General features: G+C 33.1%; 1 protein-coding gene across 2 annotated transcripts in view; it reads left to right on the top strand.

The window, feature by feature from the left end:
• LOC113495577 (multiple C2 and transmembrane domain-containing protein-like) overlaps positions 1–19,527 on the top strand; it is a 92,902-nt gene that overhangs the window by 15,677 nt on the left and 57,698 nt on the right. The window lies entirely within an intron of this gene.

Here is a 19,527-nt window from a genome sequence, read left to right as displayed (position 1 = left end):
ATTTTATAAAGCGATACAAATGTAGTTATGATTAAAGACATTTATTTGTCTTACAAGATTAAATAAATAAATAAAAAATACAATAATTAACAATCTAATCTATTACGTAACTTAACCAAACAAAGTTTATAATAAGTGAAGGTGAGTGTAAGTGTACCTGTAAATATTTATTTAAGTACACCACCCATTTAAAACCCGCGCAACACAATTTTAAATTTCTGAATCGTTCTCTGACTATTCATAACAGTCTTACTTATGTAGCGAGCTCTTTCGCGATGAAGATGTAGGTGGTGTAATGATATAGTTAAATACGCACGTGGTCAGAAATCGCAAAAGATAGAATGTTTTGGAAGAGGAAGGTTGAGGCACCGCGAACCACGCAACTAGAGCCATCACCTTAACGTTTTGAAAGTGCCTACTTGACTTAAATTAAAAACTTTTGATTTTGATTTTTTGAGGCCTTTGCCCAGCAGTCTGATCTGAAATAGGCTATAAAAATGCTAGGTTTCATAATGTTAATAAATTTAATATTCTGCTCTTATTTCGAAAATGACGATTGTCCTTAATTTAGGGTATTGTGTTTCGAAAGTCCTCGAAAGGAAACCGGATTGGTAGCGTTTTTTTTTAATCTAGATTTCTGTAATCTTTTTATCTTTGTTTCCGAATTTCCATTGTATTCTAATGAACCGTATTTTGGTTGGATGTCAAAAAGTAACGAAGGTTTTTAGGTCACCGAATAAATCTAAATATAACAAGGATTTGTCATTCAATGTTTTAGAAGACCCAGTTTTTCTGTGGATCTTTGGAATAAAATGTCTAGACTTTTCTTAATTATGGCCTGAAAAGGTGTTAAAACTAATATTTATTCATATTAGGTTGTTATTTCCGCTGCTAAATTAAACGCTTATCCACAAAAAAGGAATCTCTACATTGTATACATTTTACTGTGCCTTGTCATTTGTTCCAAAACAAACCCAGCTTTTCAAAACAAGTCTTTTGTATTTGATTTTATTTTGATATCAATCTAAGTCTCTAAGACTACATTTACTAACGTTTTGGCTTTGACTTGGGTACTATTGTTCTAGTCTATAGGTTGATTTACATCCAACCGATCCAATTGAACACGGTCGAGTAATCAACTGAGCCGTGTCTCATGATGTTGGATGTCAATTGTAGACAAGCGCAGTTGTATTAGTGGCAAGAGGACCTGTCTAACTCCAGCATAGACTATCACGTATTGGTATGGTAGTACGCATAACTAGTGTAATAGTTTACATGACTATGCCTCAATATTGTTACCAACATTTTCCTATTTACTGGTTAGGTAGTAACTAGTTAAGGAGCTCTATCAACTAGGTTCTGTAAAACTAGATTAAGGACTTTCACTGTCAACACATCTACTTATGTCTACTGTAGGAAGTATAAACACAGATGTTTTCTTCAGATTTTCTTCCTTGTTTCGCGTTTTGCCCTCCGCGATACAAATATTCAAATTACGGAACAATCCATCAAGGTACAATACAAATATTCAAATCACATGCACAAAGACACCTACATTCTGAACGAAGACTTGGTATACATGACACAAATGCTTGTCGTACGCAGAGATCGAAACCGCGACACGACACGCACTCTGTTCATCCCTCGTATTTCTAACCTCTTTTTCCGTCCGACATTCAAAAAATACAACCTGTGTGAACAAAATTCAAGCATAAACAATTTACGAAATTCACGAACCACAGTCACTGTTTTAAAACGCGGCGTTTTAAAATAGCCGAGTCTCCCGCCCTTAGGAAAAATCGATAAAAGTTCCAAAAATAAAAAATAGGTTCGTTAACAAAACGACGAGGAATCTAACTGTATTTTGTGACGAAGCGAACGTTAGTTCTGAATTTCGCGCTGTTCTGAATCTTTGGGGAATAGTACATTCAGACAAAATGAAACTGTACCATACTGCCACGCAGTTTTAACTGCAACTTTCCTATATGCCGTTCCTTTTGTCTGACCGGGTAAAATAATCCGGGTTACAGATGGTATCACCAGGACTAGATGGTGTGCGAAAATGTGATCCTGACAAAAGCAATGTGGACTTCATAGGACAGCGCAGCAAATTGACAGTATTTTGGTAATATACAGCACTAGCTGTGTTGGTTAAGATTAAAAAATAAAAGCACTTTTGTGGCTATGTTTTGGGCTGATCAGGCCTTAAAAATACAATCTTGCTGTTATGATTTTTTCCAAAGGAATCCGTGGGGTTTATCCCTACAAAATTTATTTTAACAATCTGAATTTAACTTAATCCTAATTCAGCAGTCTTTGGAACTATCCTCGAAAACAATTCTGTCCATAATATCAGTTATTCATCAAATATGCTTCCTAAAAGGTTCTCGGGAAGTGTGACCCTAACTAATAATGTAATTGCTAAAGTTTCGCGCCAAGTTCGAAGGATCTTCAGGACTTCCTCGCTAAGGAACACGGCAATCATCTCAAATAACTTCTGAAATAAGGTTGTCTATCTGAACTACCTTTCACGTTTGTTTCTCTTTTGTTTGGAGAAAGATTTACTGGGAAGCAAATGTCATTAACTAATTAGGGATCTTTGATTACTGAGTTAGAAAAGCACACAGTTATAGTGAACTTGCAATACTTGTTAATATTACAAGTGCACTATAAGTGATGTATAGCCTATTTTGAGCATAAACACTATACATAGTCTTTATTGACTAAAATGGGCTGGTTTTGATACAAAAATCAAATACCTAAATGCGATATCATAAATATCGTATTTATTAAATAAATACGATTTTATCATAAACAAGCTTTTGCCCGCGACTTCGTCCCCGTGGGTAGAAGATATAAGTTATGATTTAGGTATACCTGCCCGTTTTTTTTTCACACTTTCCATTATATCTTAGCTCCTATTAGTCGCAGCGTGATGGTTTATAGCCTAAAGCCTTCCTCGATGAATGGTCTATTCAACACAAAAATATTTTTTCATTTTGGACCAGTAGTTCCTGAGATTAGCGCGTTCAAACAAACAAACAAACAAACTATTCAGCTTTATATATTAGTATAGAATAGATATTATTTCGGAATTAAAGTAACTGGAATTGATTAGATCCCTCAAAAATCCTCTTGTTGTGAAAACAAAAATGCTTTTTACTCTATTATAAGTAGGTAATGTATGTTTTTGCCCGAAGAGGTAAACATTTACTTAAACAGAACACACAAAAAAAACATTGTGACGCTACCGTTAAAAGGATATTTCCCATACATTACACAAACATGTAAAAACAAGAATGAATGAAGATGTATGATAATGTTGATGTGAATAAATGATCTAAGTCTTTACTACAACCTGTTAAAGTAAAACAGTTGCATTTGTGGAAGCGAGACGGCGAATTACACAGTGTAGATCGGCATCTCGTTCTAACAATTTCAATATCATAACGTTAAGAGGTGATATGAGGTTCTCTGAAAGAATCATGATTAAATATGTTAGTTTTTGGACGAAAAAAACAACAACAAAATGGATGTATTTTTCTCAATGTCTAGCTGTGTGGTTATTTTATTGCTGCTTTGCTCCTTTTCATTATAGCGTGATGGTATATGTCCTATAACCTTTTTTTCTATAAATGGGCTATTTAACACTGGAAGATTTCTTCAAATCGGAGAAGTAGTTCCAGATATTAGAGAGTTCAAACAAACACAAGATGGTTGCGGTTGCTCCTGTTCAATTTTTATAAAAAAATATTTATAACTAGCTGTTCCCCGCGACTTCGTCCGCGTGGTTAGAAGATATAAGTTATGATTTATGCCTGCCCTGTTTTTCCCACATTTTCCTTTGTATCTTCGCTCCTATTAGTCGCAGCGTGATGGTATATAGCCTAAAACCTTTCTTGATGAATGGTCTATTCAACAAAAAAGAAAGAATTTTTCAATTTGAACCAGTAGTTCCTGAGGCTAGCGCGTTCAAACAAACAAACTCTTTAGCTTTATATATTAGTATAGATAAGATTCTCTAGCACATCACTTGAATCAGGGCAGAGTATTAGAAAAAAATGGTAGTAAAGTCCATCGTAAACGAGGGGACGCAAGCCACAGATATCTGAAGACTTTAGTCTAGAACGACGGTTGCTAGAACCTCTTTGAATAAAGATAGTGTAGGAGAGTATAAAGTCGATGCAAAACTTTAAGATTTGGTAAAGCCTTTATAAGAACGGCTTGTGTTCTTCTTAGATCAATAAGGCAGTGTTTAAAAGATTTTTATGAAATGAAATCATTTATTCTGCAAATAGGATATTTCATCATTTTTACATGTCTTTATTGACAACGCTGGAGTCGACATTTCCTATCTGACTACCCTGAGAAGAAGAAACAAACTACTTTAACTAACATCGATCCAGCCAGGTTGTATCTCATGAACCACTTACAGACAGTTGAAATTTCAGATGATGTATGTCTGTAACAAATTGAAGCTTTTATTAAAGCAAAAATTTTATTAAACAGTGACTTGTTCTTTGAAATATGATAAACATTTTCTTTTGTAATTTGAGTCTATTTCTCACTTGATTGGATTAATTGTATACTGATACTTTAACATTCTAAGTACAGTAACGGGTTTTAAAGTTCTAGCAAAGGAGGCGAAAGCTGTTCGGAGGGTTTTTGATTAAATTAATAAAGAAAGCTCACAAATATGATAGCTCACAGCTCCAGTATTTTTTTCATTTAAATGCTTGAACGAACAGACGTACAAATATATATATGTATGTAAAACTTATGCAAGTATTTGAAAATGCGAAGCAGACGCCAGTGTACTGCGCAAGTCTATTTTCGCGTATGGATTCTGTTATTTCAATAGAGTTGAGTAGAGTGTAGTTCTAGCATAGGTCTAGTGTCAATACGGCCTATAGAAAACCAGTATTGAAAACTATTCTTGTAAAGATATCGAAACGATTTTGGTGGCTGAATTTTAAGCAATAAAAAAATCTCTGACCTCGCCCTACTGAGGTTTCTGTAGAAATAGGCTAAAGAAAAAGAACTACATAGTTTTTTTTTATATAGCCTGCTTTAGATCCCACTGCTGGGCAAAGACCTCCCCCTTTCTCTTCCAAACCTCTCTATTTTGTGCAAGTTCCGGCCACGTGCGCCCCGCGTATTTGACTAAATCGTCACACCACCTTCGTCGCGGACGACCTCGTTAGGTCTACATAGCATGAATAAAATATTTTTGAGTATCCGCAAATCTATTTCCAGACTATCTCTATTTTTGGACTATAAGATCATTAAATTTCTTGTTCCTTTTTTTTCTAAGTTAAGTCCCTAAATACATAGTTGTACTCAGTACAAGTATTTATCGCGCTTATAGCGAAGCCCCACGATGGGCGCCAATAAAAACCAAGCCTCTTATCATTTCATTAAATACGAAGAGTACAGAGAATGAGCATTTATCACAACGTCAGCCAACATTCGCAGTAGCTCACAAAGTTTCTGATTGCAGCCCATTCAGTTAAAGTTACGTTCAGTTCTAGAATTAAATTCGTATGTGCGATGTGAATTTAAGCTGTAATAGTGTCAGTTCTATTTTACAGTTATTTTCCTTTAATATTTAAAACTAACTATTCACCATGAACCCGCCTGTTACCAATCGAAATTGATCGCACGGGAACCCAAAATCGGTATAAAACTATCCTATGTGTTAATCCTCGTTATAAACCATCCCTGTACCAAGTTTCGTCGAAATTCGTTCTGAGGTTTTCGCGTGAAAGAGGAACAAACATCCAAACATAAAAACTTTCGCGTTTATAATGTTAATTATTATATTTTCATTATTTCACTCATTTGTTTATCTACAAATTTCAAACCAAATAAATCTCGCATTAAAAAATCTGAACGACAAAACATTTTCACTGACAAATAAATTGTCTGCCTGAGTCCATTAAACAGACAGTTTATGTACGCGATAAATGTATACACATTTTATACATAAGTTGTGTGTTTATACAATTCTCTCTGAACAAACAATAAAAGCTAACTCTCGTGTGTTTGTCAACGAAACGGTTAGTTGCTTTTATTGTAGGTAAGCATAGGTATGCTAGGTAACCTACGTATTTACAAAAGTCAGAGACATTAATTTGTATTTGTATTTTTTCGCACGCGTCGAGGTCGGTTATATCTCGTTTCCAAGAGAACTCTTCAAAAGTTCGGGATATAAACGATCCTATGTTCTTTCTCAAGGTCAACTCTATCTCTGTACCAAATTTCATTACAATCAATTAAGTGGTTTAGACGTGAAAGCGTAACAGACAGAAAGACAAACAGAGTTACTTTCGCATTTATAATATTAGTAGGGATAGTAGGGATAGATTTATACACATTTAAAATAAATAGTCAATTAGGCGTCAATTTAGGGTAGATAATTTGTGTTTCGTTTGTCACTTATTTCACACTTTTAAAGGGAATAAATTAAATAGATTTTTCTGAAGCTCAGCGGTTTGGCAGTATGATATATGTATAACTGTTGGGATGAAATAACTGAGTATATTTGATTATTACTCGTAGTTAGGTATTGATTATTAAAAAAAAATGCAATTTTCCTACACCCCCATGTGTACACTTCAGGCCTTAAGCTTTTCTTAAACCGTTTCTCTACTTTTACAAAATATAATAACAGAAAATAGCATCGAACTCATAAAAAACTGAATTGAATAAATACTATTTAAAAAGCCCCAACCAATCCGGTCTAATCGGAAAAAATCAGAATCATTCATTGGTATTGCCAGTCAACAAAATGTTGTTTACTCTAAGTAAATTGCTATGACGAACTCAAATGATATCGAACGAAGGTCGAAAAACAAAAATACCTGACTCGAAGGCATTTGTACTAAGAAAGTAGGTTTCACGTACGTAGACCTCTTGGCATCTGTTGTTTGAATTTTGACTTTGTTGGAAAGAAGCTAGGAGTGGTTTTTGAAAAACACGTTGATTGATTTGTGACCTTTTTAAATTTTCGTTCAAACACTTATTATTAATAATTGTGATTACAATATTTATTTATTTACTTTTCTCTTGATTGTCTAGTCTCTGACATTTCAGTATGTATTGTCTCATTATTATGGTCTATAGCTCTCTCTCTTAAAACTATTCGGTGAGTAAAAGCTGAATAGGTCCTGTAGAATCAGCCGGGTAAAATCTGTAGCAAAATGTAATTATTGTTTATGCGGACATCTTCCCATATCCCCAACGAAACTCAGAAAATATTCCAGTAGAGTCTATCAAACTTTTCAGAAATTTTCATTGTTTTAGCCAATTTTACAGACTTTAGAGTACTGCCTAAAACTCCGTTATTGTATTGAATCAGATACAAAAAGAGAGTTTTTAACTTTAAGAAATCAGTATTGTGATTAGTCTAAAGATAGATCGTTTTAAAGGCATTGACTTCAGAACAAAAACTTATACTATAGTACTACACGAAAGCAATTCGATCAATTACTACAGAAACTATATCAATAAACTTGGCAAACAGACGGATACTTCAACATTAAGAATAATAGTTCAGCTTCTTTTCTTTCTTTCAAAGTTTTATTGTTCGATAAAAATCTCGGTATTAACAGTAAATATTACATGAAGGAGACTTGAATTTCTTTGTTTATTGTAACTGCAGTAGACGGGAATTCAATTATCTGACTTCAAGGATAGCCAAGTTGTTGGACACCATGCTTAAGCCACCGTACGCGATGCATCGCACGTCCGATCGTCACGAAGGACAACGCATGTGTGTGAATTGTGTGATCCACGAATGCTTGAGTCTGAATTCCTAGTGACGACTCCCGTATGATAACGTTTGGCCAGTCCAAGTAAAAGCACTTAGTTAGCGGTGAAGGGTGGGTGAATCGGTTTGCTGTCCATTGTTATTTGACATTTAAGAAGTTAGTGACCGAAGTTGTATAAATGGCATTTTAGTTTTGATATTAAAATTACGTCACTCTGCGTCTTTAAAAAAACATTTTTTTTTACTTTTAGCATAGTATTTTTAAAAAAAAACTATTTGTAAGGAGGTCTATCTGTAACGATATAAACAGATTCCTTAATTTTTAAAAAGCACTTAAATTCACTCTATAACGTAGCCTACAATAAGAAATACAGAACGCCATGATCTACTAATTTACTCTTCGGTAACATTTTTAATATGTACCTATCTATCTTTTATAAAATAAAAACAAAATATAGATTAACCTTAAAACCCAAACAGACCTTTTTATACGACAAAAAAGACGCAAGAAATACAAAAACTCATTTCATCCTGGACAGAATAAAAAAAGTAAGCACAGTCACATACCAAAAAGTTATTATCTATTTGTAATGTAACCTGCTTTCAGGGCTAGTCATTCAGCCAATACTGTAAGCTAAGGCTTACTCTAGCGTCTCTATCGGCGCCAGTAACCGCCCGCTTCCCGAGCGAGATAGACGCGCTTCCAAAACTAAATTCCAGTCTCGTTTTTACCGCGCTTTTATGTAAATTTAAAAAATAAATCTATTGCCGCGTAATTTGAATCGAATATTCGTTTGTAGTGATTTTTTTTTATAAAATGTGTTGTTTTTGTGTTAGTGGCCAGTGTTGTGTAGTGAAACGTAACTTTTTAGCGGAAAAGAGGCTTATCGATGGCTATTCATAACTGGATGACACTCGTGTGAATAGTGCAGTAAATTTATTGCTAAATCTGTGTGAAATATACACATTTTTATAAAAATATTCTAGGTATTAACTGGATATAGGATCTTTTTTTCTGCTGTCTACAACATTTATATTCAGTAACATAACCTCAAAACGATGTTTTGAGAAATTGCATTAAAAGCATCACGAATGAAACAAAACCTCCGGGACTAAGGAACTCGTTGATTAATGCTATTAACCTCTTTTTATGTCTGGTAGAGGCATTAATTGCCTTCTTTTTCTGAACGAAATGAAAGTTAGTTTTCCGTGTAATGTTTTTATTAACCGTTTATTTGTTTAAGATATAGCAATTCATATTTAGGTACAAATTATAAGTACTATACGTAAAGCCTATATCTAGTCCCTTATCAGATCCACTTATCGTGACTGTGATTGTTAGAACAAATGACTAACAACAGATCACTTCACATGAGTTCTGACAGAAAACAAATTAACCAATATTTATATTGATCAGATAAATAGAAAGTCATTAGCCACTTAGGTATCATAGAAAAAAAAAGAATCAAATTTAAACTTCGAACTTCAAATTTACAGACGTTTGTTGGAAAACGACAGAAAAAAAAGAATAAAACACGTTTCGAAATTTCATTAAAAGATCTACAAGAAATTAACCCTTTTTGATTTAAAATATTTCAGCTAAGACGATTTTACTTGACTTCCTGAAAGAAAACTGCTGAAGTATAGCAATCAACATTTGAAAAGAGGGTTTATCTTACCCCAGCCGTCTTTAGAGTCTTAGCAAAGTGCATAGAGCTGGCATGAAGCCATATCTTATGGATTATAACACTTACCCCATTAAACTTACCCCAAAAGTTATAAGTATCATTGAGCATGAATATTTGGCACTTATGTGTATATCCTCATTACAATAATTGTTAATGTTTTGTTTGTATTTACGGAGGTTTCGTTTTAAGTTTATCTGTTAGACACTTATACACACTGTATATCACACAATGAGTTTATTGTTTAGGAGATAAAATAAAAATTACGTATCGATGTTTTTTTTTAAATTATCTGACTGACTTTATTTATTTATTTTTTATTTATTAAAATATAAAACTGTAATGTCTTTTTCAAATACCTTATTCGAAAATAAATATTTCTACATACCTTTAATGATTACTTATATGAACTGTAACTACATTCGAGAGTACTTCAACTGGTAATATGAACTACATAAGATGTTAGGTAAATTCAAGTATTCCTCAACTATTCCTCGTTTGAGTAAGTTTCGTAATACATTCACAGTCAAGTGAAAATTTAGCGGAATCGTCATTGCTTTATTACGAGATTTTTTATCTTTACTATTTTATTTGCTCTTCAACTTCCACCACTCATAAAATCCATTCTCTTTAATCAAGTGTAAATTCTAAAATGGTTAGTTTTAATAAAAAACGCTCAACTGCATGAAAATTACATAATTTTCTACTTAAGTAACTTAGACCTGTCAATTGAATAATTTAAATCGTTTCTCTATAAACTTTTACAACGAAAGTAGAAACGTCACTTAGCTAGATGGATCGTTTCTATCCCAAACTGTGTATTAAATTGATATGAAAAAAAAATACATAAATAGAATATAATAATACAGATAAGCATTCTCATAAATACCAACTTCGATATAAATTATGAATGAATTGCGTTTACAACTGAGTCAAGGTCTTACAAGTCGTTTATATTCTTTCGTTTTTTGAATGTACGTTACAACAGCCAGTGACAGTTTTAATCTGGCTGGATTTCAAAAAGAGAACGATTTATATAGACTATAAAATGAAAGATACTCATCTCATCATAGAGCATAAAACTTTCTCTGTAAAGAATTTATGAGTTCTTATTTTAAATCATGAAGAGATGAGAGTTCAATCAAATTTTATTAAATACTCTTTTGTGTAACTGTTATTATTTTTTTAAGTGTGCTTCTGATTTTCTAAGGTTTTGCTACCAAAATTATTTAAGTAGAATTAGTCAGTGCCTGACAAAAAATTGGTTCGTAATAAAAAGAGCAAAGAAATGAAAATTGATCATCTCCTTGCTTATTACGGGATTCCGGATATTACATACAGTTGTCAAAATGTTTTCCTTGTAAGTTATTTATGAACAAATAAGTGAGATGTTGAACGTAGTTAATCTGACTTAAGAACTCAAAATATCATTTATTTTTACGTCAAAAATGTAATTAGTGTGTGCCATTAGTAGCTGCAATCTGAAATTACTTTTTACTTTAAAAAATGTTGTACGAATGCAAACAATTTTATACATGTACACTTACGGGTAATTAACAAAACGATTTTGTGGCTAGAGAATGTTCAACATTAAATTCTCAAATCATACAAATATTTTAAAGGCAAAAGTGTGTGTGTATGTTTTCTAAACGTTCTTTCCTAAACGGCTGAACCAAGTGGTATAAAGTTGTAAACTTAAGTGATAATGCAGATGACATCCTGTATTACATACATTCTCACTATTAATAACAACAACGAAGGCGAAATCATAGATAAGAGCTTGCTAATGCTAAAAAGTATCATTCCATTTTAAAAAGGAAAAAAAATGACATTAAATTGCAAAGAAACAATTATATAAACTGCAATTTTACACAAATAGTCTTTTATTAGCGTGCAAGTGAATTTCAATCTATTTGCTATTAATTTAAGTTACATAATCAACTGCCTAATATATTCTGTGGCCTTCGTTAGCCAGGTCAACCTTTTACAACTTAATTAAAACTACAAAAGCTCAGCTTTATTATTATCGTTCCTCTTACAATATACAAAGAGACTTTGTGAAAGATTTCTCGAAAGATACTATGATTAATTTCCTCTGGAAAATTGGTGTTACATTGATAATGATTTCAGTTTTCCTTTTCTCTCTATGTAGACTAAGATTATTGAAATAAATAGGCCATTTGTCTTGTAAAAAGACGGTCACTAATAATTAATCACAGAAGGCAATTGTGTATGTAACATGTAATGTAAAAAACAATTGAACATTGATTTTGATCACCAAACTTGACTTGCACACTGCGGGTAAACGATTACAGATTCCAATATTTGGGATCCAAGATATTAGTGTGATATCACATCACGCAGTTTCTTACACCGAAACCTCTCAGTCTTTATAAATCAAAGCGTCTTTGAAAATTCAAAACGCGACATATCGATTTATAAAAGTGTCACCTATATTCAAAGTAAAGAGGTCGTTTGCTGCCCCACTTACTGAACGACAATATTCCTCCGCCTTCGCCCAAACAGCTGGAATCCTGAACTATACAATTTGTGCTCATATCAAATGCACGTAGACCCGCAATCTCAGTGCCTTCATTTGTTTAAATTGAAATCCGAGTTAAGTATTGTTGTATTCGTTATCTTCTACTGCAACAGAGATTTTAGAAATTGAAATTTAATATTAAATTTGTGTTCTTGGCATGGTGCGTATGCTACCCTCTTGGTAACATTAAATTAGTTATTTTATAACGTTTAGTCTTTAATTCATTCAACCATACGTTACCGCGAAAGTTATTGTAACCAAAAATGTGAGTTTACCGATAAAATGAATTGAAGAGAATTAGGTTAAATCCGTTTGAAAATTGATCTATGTTAAATACGAAATTTTGCTGAATCCGGTAATTCAATAAGTCAACCTAAACATAGATCGCGAAGATTCTATGCAGAAATCAGACAAAAATACAGCTCATTTTAATTTTTGAATTAGATTTAAGTAAAGTTCCAAAGTCGCTTATCAGCGAATCTCTTATTTACATTAATTAGAAAGCTATTACCAGCATTCATGTCCCAAGTGATATTCATAAGCAAAATATATAACTCTAAAACATAATAAAGAAAAACAACAACATGTAATAAAGCTGTAAAATATGAACTGGAATGAAAGATAAATATCATGTACTCAACAGACCGTGAACATAACGAGTTGTTCCTGAAAATAATGGCCTGGTCTCTCTGTAGCTGATGTTAAGCTATAAACAGTAGGGATGTATTTATAAAGGAAGTTGTGAGACTAATAAGTATCCCGATGATAGCCCGAAGAAGACCCTGAGTGCAAGCTCTGATAATATTAATTGATGTCTTAAATAGATCTAATGATACTATGTAATGCAAGAAATAAAAGGCTTTTTATTTTCTTTTTTTAATATTTATAAATAGATCTATTATAAAAACAATATCCAATAGTATTTTGATGATAGAAGTTAGGAAGGTTTGAAGGATTTAGTTAATAAGAATCCAGTACAACTTTCCGTCTTTGCCAGTGCTGAAAAAGTCAATAAGATATCATTACGGTGACACGACAATAAAATCATCGTAGGGATTTTTCAATTTAAACAATGAGAGCGAGAACGACGCAAGCTAGTGCATACCTGTCTTTGCCATTTTTAGGTAGAGAAAAGAGACTTCAAGCTCTGTGGAGCTCGTTAGGGTTGATGCTTGCCGGGCTATGGGATTGTCCAAAACGTTTCAGCGGTCCCGATATACAAGGAGCAAAAGAAGTAACATGGTTGGGTTTTAGTTAGGATAATTCTTATACAACCTTCTGCTCAACACAAGTTGAAAGACCTATTGATAATTTCCCATTAAAAAAAAGATGAATAGGGATGACGATAATTTTTTTTTTCCAGCGTCCTTCTTGTAGTGTTTTGTATAATAATGGATACGTATATTTAATTTGTCCCTCAAACATAAATTGACAAAATTACAGTGAATGAAACTTACGCGTGACGTCACGATTGTGTATAAATTTTACCATATCGTTACGTCACAAGCCTCTCCTAAACTTTAAAACAGTTAATCTTTGTCAATTCTAGTTTTTCTGAAAAAGGAAAAATTACGTGTCTCATACTTTTCAATTATCTAACTGAGGGACTAATGAGGTTTTTTCTTTTTATACCTAGTCGTCATCCCTATTATAGAGACCAATAGGTAAAGTATTATACGGCTGTTAGATTGGTGCAGTCCTGTCTACCCCGTTATTGTAAGCTGTCGTGATGCTACACAAGTACATGTACTTGATTTTAATATAATCTGTTTATAGTTGAAGTGTCAATGCGTGGGACTCTTTAAGGTAATGCAATTGAAGTTCTTAAGCCTTACATATGCCTATAGGACATAATGCATAAGGCTTCGGACTGGAATAGTACTGCATTGCCGTTGGTATCGCTTCCTTGTTGCCATTGTGATGGTTTTATTAATACTCTTAATGTGTATGGATGCCTATTACTAAGTGGCTAATCTATTGTGCCAGTTTGTAGGGAAAATCATGCGTCCTCTCTGCTCTTTCATTTTAATAGTTCTATAAGACAATGAGCCTGTGTGAGCATGACAATGTGACCTAAGGCTCAAGAATATAATATTTACGTAATTTCGTTACTCTACATTTCATGAATAAACTGGATTGAAAGCTTCTAAATTCAAAAACCAAAAATGTTCTTTTAAACAAATCATTAAACACTTCTGTGCATAAGAATTTATTCTATTGTGACGCGGGAGGTTCATAAACATTCAAATCACATGCTTAAAAAACACAACACATAAGCTCCGACTAATCACTCAGCCGAATCTCTTATCCTTACAATCGGAGCTATTTCCATTCATATGTCACGGTCGTAATAAATAATAAATAAGGTAAAGCCTAATTTCGTCCCGGGTCCGAACAGAAATTCCTCTATTTAGATTTCTACTTAATTCAGTATTTACGAGCATGTGTTTAGATCTGGTTACCTATTACCTCGTGAAGTGAGATTGTTGCAATCGTGAAAGCGCTACGCCGTGCTACGACAACGTAGAGCAGCGTAGAGTGTCGTAGAGTAGCGTAGAGTGGCGTAGACCGGAGTTACGCTTTCACAACTGTTAGTCCTAAATGTTTTTCGGCAAATAAGTATTGCAAAGGACATAAAACACTTCAAATAACGATACTTTTTCTTTCAAGCTTTTCTGAAATATGTGGTATATGTTTTTTCTGATTAACTATATCTCTAAACATAATACTTTTTTGCATAATTATATATTGAAAACAATTTAACGTTACAGTAATAATGAAGTACTTTTTAATTAAAGTCAAAAACGAAAATTTGAAAACCAAATCTACCAGATTCTCATGAGAACAAAAACTCAAATTTCATTAAAGTTGCCAACCACAAAAACTTTTCATTGAAGAAGATTATGTACATTTTTAATGATGTGTAGTTCTTTAGACCTTATTTGAAACAAGTGACCTCAAAAAATTCACTCTACAGAAAGAGTCATCATAATTAAGGTTTTCTGGCTTTCCGAAGTTAGATAGGAAGTCGCTCCATACAAAACTGGAACTTTGTTGTAACCAGTAAGACTGAAAGCTAATCTCAACATAGGAGAACATGAAAACGAGGTCTCATTATAATGACTCAAGTAAGATAACCAAAAACCAATTAAAAGTTAAATAAAGAGAGTATAGTACCTCATACCTACTGAACCAGTACAATACTTTATTGAAGTTTAAAAGAGAAATGAATTAATATTTTGTACTCCTGGCTGTGCCGAATGAATTCAGTTCAGCGTCAACCACAAACCACATTTGTTCTAGGTCTGATTTCAACTGGAAGTCCTCTCATGAACCAGCAACCTTAACCAACAATATATTAAATGAACAATAATTTAACAATTTTGTTATTCCAACCTACTAAAAAGGAAGAGATTCTCAATGCGTCTGTGCTTTGTTTTTTTTTGGAAAAACCGATTTTGTAGATTCTTTTATTTACCGATAAATAGCTGTAATTACGTACCATAAAAATAATCAAGTTTGGATCAGCAGTGTTTTGTATTTGAAACTAGGTTGTTTACTTTTATTGTTTTAAAGACAATATTTACACAGCGTTTATTGTGAACAGTAGAGATGGCGCTCTATGTTGTGTGTAGCGTTGTCTTGCTTACTCAAACAACAGTCCTGCTTCAGATAGTCGATAGTAGCCACTAAGTTGCCTGGTAGCGTGGATATACCTAGATCAGGAAATAGGTTACATTATCAATTACTTAAAACGTAAAATTAACACATACATGTCTTTTACGGCTTGACGTTTCGACTAGAATTCACTTGCCATGGTAGCAAGCAGTCTGAACAGTTTCCGAGAACTAACATTCACTCAATTAGAGTTGTTCAATTGTATAAGACACAACACTCATTCAATTAGACACGTCATTCCTATACAGTTTAAATCCCTTCATTGTCTTAGCTCTCTTTTAAAGCTTGTAAACACAGAGACTCAGTTATAATAGATAAAGCCTTGTTTGATTAATAGAGTGATGTTTTTTTTTCATTATCCCTGTATCAACCAACAAAACCTTGTTACCATTTATAAGTGACACCTACCCTACTTAATTATTACAGGATTTACGGTTATTGGTTTTAGGCTATGAAAAATAAATGTGTAATTACTTTACGAGGACATTTTGTTCCACCCAAAAGAATGGAAAAGGTGTGTGTCGAAATAAATCCTAGTCCCAAGCGACTACCTGAAAGCAGAACTAACATGTTCTTTGCAAAAGGTAAAAATAACCTGAACAAAAGCTCTTCGTTGGAGTGACATTTTGTTTTGGAGGTAGAGCAGCGTGTTAAGAGGTTCAAGTTGATTCAAATAAGATTAGGATCGATTTGCTGTAGTTCTAAAATGCTCTTATGTTCTGAATCAATTTTGTTTTCTATCTTGTTAAGTTTTTTAAACAGATCCATTTTATCTTGAAAGTTTCGCATGAAACTTGAACTTTCAGAAAATATAAGCGATTAATATATATTATATTATAATATGTATTATAATAATAACTTCCACACAACGAGTGTAAGAAAACTGATAAACATAATTTTAAATACACAGGTATTAGGTTAATATTAAAATTTTGTCACTAACTAATACTTTTTGAAAAGAAGGACACAATACCGTTTACAAAAACAATTAACAAACAAAAACAATCGCTTGACATTTACTAAAAATAAGTCTTCGAAACATTTACAAAAGCTTATTGCTTCGAACTTTCCATTCTTTAAATATCAAGTGAGTCTAAAATGTCAAAGTAGAGTGTTGAATTATAAAATACTTTGACGCAGGTAGTACACATACAAAATATTCAAGTATAACTTGATGTAAGTCCTGGCATTTAAATAAGTTAGCTAACCTTACGCTGGTTTCACAACTGGCCGACTTCCTGGAAGTTTAAGACTCCATTGTGTGGGCTCAAGTGCTAGTCATTTCCATTCTCTCTCACGCAGTAATATTCCCACAATCGTTCACGACAGTAAATAGACCTTCAACATCATCATCGTCATCAACCCATACTCGTCCACTGCTGGACATAGGCCTCCCCAATTGCACGCCATCGAGATCTTTCTTCGGCTGCTCGCAACTTACTTATAACATTATGTGCGTTGTCTATTGACGTTAATGATTGAGGTTTACTTTATCATCAATAGAAGCCCATTATGAGCTGACGCAGCTTCAGCTCATTAGCACATGGTTCAGGATTTGGATCGACTCCGCGCAATCTCGATAAATACACCTGAGTAACAATTAAGCATTCTTAGAAAAAGCTTAAATGTCTGGAGAGCTTGAGTGTCTTCAGTTCAAAGTCACGTTACATACCGAAAAGAAATGTCACTTCTATACATTTTATCATTATTCACTTACATTGTTACTACGATTACGGTTGTAATAATAACGCTTGGCTAGAGGAGCCGGTCTATAACCAGCCTTAAGAACATCACTAACAAAGACCGAATATTTCGTTACTTTGTCATTTTATTTCTGGTAAAGTAGGTCCTTCCTTTTTGCCACTGGTCATAAAACTCTTAGAAAATAGCGTGATTATGTTCAACGTCAAAATATTGATAGCTATCAAAGAGCATTTCATTTTTGTGCATTTGAATTGTGGTAATTTGTGGTAGCAAATAAATATTATATGAATATCCAAAAATGATATTCAATCTTTCAGTTATTAAATCGTAAATAAAAATGGTTAAAAGATTAACGCCAGTCAAAATCGGATATCAAACATGAAAATCGTACATCATAGTGTTTATTGTCAAATTCCTCCTAAACTGCTTGCCCCATTGATACGGATTTTTATTTATATTAATCTGAATATAGATCATTTTTATATACGAATAAAAATATTTGCGGAACGACGATAACCGAGTCAGTTTGTAATGTCATAAAAATTGCAACCTACTTTATCGTTTACAATGACTTAAAACCATTAAGGTCTGTCCCAACAATATGCTATGACATTTAAAACCTTTTTGGTTCACTTCGCTATACAAACATGTCTGGCAGACAATCAATATTAAAGTTCATGGCAGTTGCTTGTAATGGACAAACAAATTGTTTGTTTAACCGCATTCTGACATACGATGTGTTAAATGAGTTGACAACTACAGTTATCAAGCGTTTCGTACGATATTTTGTTGTTTGTATTTATTTTGGATATTATTTTCATATATTTGCGGTTTTTATGGGTTTTTATCAGGATTTCGTGATTTGTGAGTATAAATTATGTGGATAAGTTGAAAAAAATACCTCTAACCGACACACAAAAAATGTGGCTTACTGTTGCTAAAATAAAATTCAAAAGTGGTTTAAAATTATAAACCTGTTAATTTGTTGAAAACCTTTGTTCATGAGTCTATACCAGCCGAGATACTTTTGAACCTGACTACTTCATTTTCGCTGACCAAGATGAAATCAACCTTAAAATATTTTTATATCTTTTAGTTTTTACAAAAAATATATTTCTTCCCATTCACCCACTACTCCTGCTCATCCCATTAAATTGTACTCTCGTACTTCCATACTTTTCTAGTTACAGTCACAGATAAAACTAGACTATCGACTCGGTCCTATTTTAAACTTTTCCCGAACTGACATATAGATTTGTTACGTCGAAATAGAATGTAATGTTAGAATTCTCTTAGTGCAATACTGCACTGTTTTATTTCCTTTTGGTACTAACACGTGCTACTCTGATGCATTGCTTTAACGTTTGAAAGCCGATGTCACGATATATCACAAAACTGCGCTTAAAAGAACGCAGAAAGAAGAAATCTATTTAAACGGGATTTATCTCATTAAAAGTACTTATAAGTAAGGTGGGTTCAAATTAATTCAAATATTCTAGGATTAATCCAAATTGCATGTGCAATTGTCTTAAGCTGGAGAAATGCAAATTGGAGCTTTCACAACGAGAACCAAAACGTTAAAACTAAATCGGGATCATGCGTAATGGTTATTTAAAATCTAACCACTGACTGTAATAATAATGTGTGTGAGAAACTTGAACCAAATTCAATCACCGCCTTTTGTGTAAATGAAATGCTTAGCGAAACTAATTTTAAAAGAAAAGCGACATCAATATAAAAATGATAAAGCGGTGCAAATAGCTAGTTTTCATATGTTCGAAACAAGTCTGAGCTCTCATTTTTTTTTAATTGAAAATATATTTTAGACAGTATACCTACTACAAAAATTTCTTCATTATCATACCCAAAAAGGTTTAAAATATGGCTCTACTTTATTTAAGCATGTTGTAAATGTACCATATCCACTCGCCTTAAATCGTAAGATTATATTCTCGTCTAAAAAATGTTACATTGCGAATGTCGCGAAATTTTCGTGTTCCATCTAAGACTTAGTATTCCGGACTTCCAAGTTTCATCTTTCAGTAAAATTCCTACATTCAAAATGTATTGTTACATTGCACGAAGACTAAGGAATGTTACACATGCTTAGTGGCAAATTAAATATACTCGTATATTTGACATTTTCA

Source organism: Trichoplusia ni, chromosome 7 (assembly GCF_003590095.1).
Source record: "Trichoplusia ni isolate ovarian cell line Hi5 chromosome 7, tn1, whole genome shotgun sequence".
Taxonomy (NCBI): Eukaryota; Metazoa; Arthropoda; class Insecta; order Lepidoptera; family Noctuidae; genus Trichoplusia; species Trichoplusia ni.
Note: the sequence above shows the minus strand (reverse complement) of the source record. Positions and strands in the feature narration are given on the sequence as shown.